We start from the raw sequence: 4,615 nt of genomic DNA on the forward strand, positions 1-4,615 counted from the left end.
GGAGAAAGAAATATTTTTAACCAGATACCTTTAACGTAATCATTTCTGTAAAAGTTCCGAGAGCACTGAACAATCCGCAGTGAAGAAATCCGAAGACCTGAGCGTTGCTGCTGTACAGGGTACATCGCGCGCCCCTCTTCAAACACAACCAGCATTCCTTTCAAAGCATGAGATTTCACCGTAGTTCTAAAATGGGTTTACAGGAAAAAGAAGGTATCTGTTACTCGCGGTGGCGGTGTCAAAAACTTTATTTCAATTTTGACAAGGATGTATGTTTGTCACGGAGCCTTAAGGGCCTCAGCTTTAAAAACACTAGATAAAGTCCCTATTCAGGGACCCCATTGGTGGTTGCTGCCGCCTGTGCACGCCCCGTTAAGAACCTTTAGGCCTGTAGACCGCAGCAGCTAAGCAGGTTCGCCTCCCAGTGCTCCCGGGAAGGGTAATCGATGGGGAGAAGGGACGGGTTCTGTTGGCAGGCCTTCACCATGTCGTAGGTGTCAGCCACCTTCCTACAGTACTATAATTGGCCAGTGAATTGGGAGTCAAAATGTTGAAGTACTGCCGGGCGCAGCATCATGTTAGCGATGAGGTGCAGGAGCAGCCTCTCGTTCGCTTACACCAACCTTTACAGGGGTTAGAGTATTTGCGATGCAAGTTTAGATAGAACGTTACAGTATCTTTGAATGTGTAGGCGGAATTAGAACCGATGTCCTCAGTCGATTCGAGCCCCGAGGAAACTGCCCGGAGAGAAAGCGCGCGGGCAGCTGCGTCAGCTACCTCGTTGCCTTCAAAACTTTGGTGACCAAGAATCCAGACAATAAATCGGCATGCGGGTTCCGTGTCCCGACTGCAATTTTGTTTTCTATAGGCTAACGGGGTGGTCCACCCTTTCTCGATGTTCCGACAAGCTCCTCGTGAGTCGGTGATGAGTCTAACAGACGTATCTCGAAGATAAATCTCGCCGACGCGAAATTTTTTCAAATAGTCTAGAGCTGCTTTCGCCTTAATAATTGGATGATAGGGAGGGAAAGGCGCCTTATTTTTCGTAGTTTCTGTGGGCACCCTAAAACGTTCGGGGGCACAATCGAGTCCACGCGCTGACGACCGGAGTTTAGCATCATGGGGCTAATAAAGCTTTCGCTTCGAAATAAATTTATAGCGCTGGAATTTACAAAAACAAAACGTGGCCAGCAGCAATACTAATGTACGTTAAGAAACGCTCGGTGAAAATAATTTCCTCTCATATTCACAACCATATCTTGAACCTAAGAAGTGGCCGCGATATGTCAGGCATATCGGTCAGGATCCCATCGGTTTGGCATCTCTCCTGGGCACTAAAAAACTGCGTAGCCTACACATAGTTGTAAATATTTAGGACTACTGTTTTTAGGCCGAACTTCATCTTCCGATTGGAGACACCAATTCCGCAGCGAATAATTTAGGGTTTCGGTATTATAGTGTTTTAACACTGGCCTTGGCAGCTTGTGAAAAACCATTCTTCCTATAGTTTAATGAGGATAAGAAGTTCGCCTCACTCTCCTAAGGACCTCGTTGTTTGTTAAACGCTTAGAGGCATTTACTACAGGCAAGTGATACTAGGTCTAAGATACGTTTAAATTGCAAATAAAGTATCTAAACTACGAATACATATAAATATTAACATATCAATGAAAGCGCGCTTAAAAAGCAAAAAGCAAAGCTGTTCTTTATAGCCGTTGGCCGCGAGTCCTCTCATCGCTGTATCTAAATGTTTTGTTTTGTTTTGTTTACGATGGAGGGCGATTATGCCGTGTGCAGCTAGAAAATGGACCTAGACAACAGTATGACTTTGCGAGAATTATTGGCACAGCCAAAAGTCTTAAATATGGCGACATAAAAGTGTGTGCTTATCTCAATTTGAATGTTTGGTGTAATTAGGGAAAATAACTGTAAACGCGTTCCGACAAATCATAATTCGCCGCCAAAAAGTGTATTTGGCATTTGTCATATGCAAACGTTCTCGAACGCACGCATAAGGGAGTCGTGAATTTTTAGCCGCAAATAGTTAATCCCGAAATAAGTGATAAACAAGAGTTTTCTGAGACATAGCGAATATTTTTACCGCGGAGCCCCATGTATAACACGAAGAATCAGTCATACAAATGCCACAAAGAAGCGCTCGAAATAGCTCCACTGCGAGCACCACTGATTTTTGTCCATATGTCTCATACCTCTCTGTTATCACCACAGTGTGTGGATTTGCATGCTCAATATCATCATCGTTGCCCCTTTATTTTTCTTTAGCCAGTTACAAATACTGGCACCATTATCTCGCTGATCTTCCCCATTCCGGTGAAGTACTATCTAGCTAGGTGAAAACATACCAAAACTCCGCCGTGTTACCTGCGACAGCTTTATGCTCACGCACACGAATCTCAAAAGGGCTAAACGAGGATGAATGCGTTGCTAAACGCGACAACGCGCCAGCAGGCACAATAAAGGGCAAAAAAAGAAAACCAGCAAGCTGTGCTAGAGCAGTAACCATGAGCGTGGCTGGCTGACCAGTTCAGCATGTAAGAAATTATAGGAGGTGAGAGACTCTCAGGAGCTAGCAAATAGTTCTGTTAGCAGGGGCTTCGCGTACCGAGAAGCCCGCTGAAGATGCCGTGTGCTCTGCGCAGCTCTGAAACTACAAGCCATCCTATCAAAAGTGAGCGTTATGAAGGCAAAGCTTTGTGTATTACAAGTGTAATACTACTACCATGACTCGTCCTCGTAACAATTACACCTTTTATAAAACGTGTCTATTCTTCGCCTTTCCTTGAATAAAAGATTTATTTTAACTTTCTAGTGTAAAACATAGACAGCTTTACTTACCTAGAGGAAGCACCGCAAGCAGCACAAGCACGATGCCACTTCTCCATATAATGCTCATAGTGTACCTGGGAAACATTCATCATATATACATGCTCTGGGCTGTTGCTGCTATTAGAGGTGTGATGAATTTTCGTCATTTAGTCTGCCCATGCAAACATTCATTCTTAGTCATTTTTTAAGGTTTAGGCAAAATCTTGCTTTCATTTTATCTAGCTAAACAGAGAAGGAACACCTAAGCTTCATTAACTTGCAGCCATTGACCCATTTCTCTTGCCGATCCACCCTCAATGCAGGAACATCTACTTCTGCCTATAACCCGGTCACTGCTTTCAAATAAAAACTTCTCCACACGGAGGCGTATGTCGAAGAGTAGCAACACAAGCGGAGGTGGTGCTTTAAAAAGCCGGAAATGGAGCTAAAAGTAGTGAGGATTTTCAGTCTTAGCGACATATTTGCAGCTAAGTGGAACAGAGGCAATATTTCAAACCAACTTATTACAGAACAATAAATATTATTCGTTTAAACTTTACCAATACACAGTCTACAAAGAAAAAAATTGTGTAACGTAAATTATATTGCACTTAGTACCACTGAACATGTCAGATACCTTGGAGTTAATCTTTCTTAGGCGCCTTGGTCCTCCAGTCATGATAACCTAATTACCGCAACCGCTTACTGCCTTCCTCGTTTTTTCCAACTAGATTTTAATCGCCCTCTTTTCATCACAGAAAATATGTTTGTACTTGATTAGCCTTAGTACCTGTTTTATGTGCGTGCACAACCTGCGATCCGTACATGAAAATCTCATAGTTGAAATCAAACGGGTGCAGAAACAAGTAGCACGCAGGACCTGATAAACAGGAAGTTTGGGCTGAAAACTTTTATCTTCGCATTATTATACCTTCAGTTCGAAATTTTTTCACAATATATAAATAATCTGGCAATAAACAAAAACAATGCTTATTAACAAGCTGCATTGTGTCACATGTATGAGAGTCGACGCTAATAAAGTTACAGATTGTCAGTGTCGTACTTAAAAATTGAGTTTTCTTAAATGATCATCGACTACAATGAGCCCCGTTATGTGATTACTTCATTAACTACTGAACATTCATTTTAGATTCTTATGCACTCAATGTTTCATATGTGAACTTATTCGAATCACGTGCTTCAGTTTTCCTTTGTTGCTGACATACTTACGCGTTTTGGTTTTTACAATGTATTGAGCGCTTTGCCATTTTGTTCTTCCTTTATACTTCATTTCAATGCCCATATGTTTTTGAATGTACTCATGTATTTCGTCGTTTTGCATGCTGCAATAATGTATTCCAGGTCATGCAGGTGTGCCGAGCAAATGAATATTAAATAAATGAAATAATATATAACGGAAGCAAGTCATACCATAAAACGCACCAAACTTTAGGCATTTTTCGGACCTTCAACTACGGGTGCGCTATGTAATAAAAAATGAATATTGCACTCATTCTTCAATGCACGTTCTCATAGTTTTTATAGAAAACATACCGTCTATACCAAATAATTGCAACAAAATCAAGTTAACTTTTTCGCTAGAACGTCAAAACTCCCTTGTCTATAGGTCTCGTACATCGATGCTGTTTGGCGGACTGATTAGTAATGAATCAAGACTGATTTTGTTTTGTGCATTTCCGATTCCAATAAATTTACACAAAAGAACAGGTTCGAGAGAAGCTTGAAAGAAGCAAATTTTCCAGTGTCATTTCTGTGAGGTGGAAAAAAT

Source organism: Amblyomma maculatum, chromosome 8 (assembly GCF_055883805.1).
Source record: "Amblyomma maculatum isolate TAMU_Amacu chromosome 8, ASM5588380v1, whole genome shotgun sequence".
Classification (NCBI taxonomy): Eukaryota; Metazoa; Arthropoda; class Arachnida; order Ixodida; family Ixodidae; genus Amblyomma; species Amblyomma maculatum.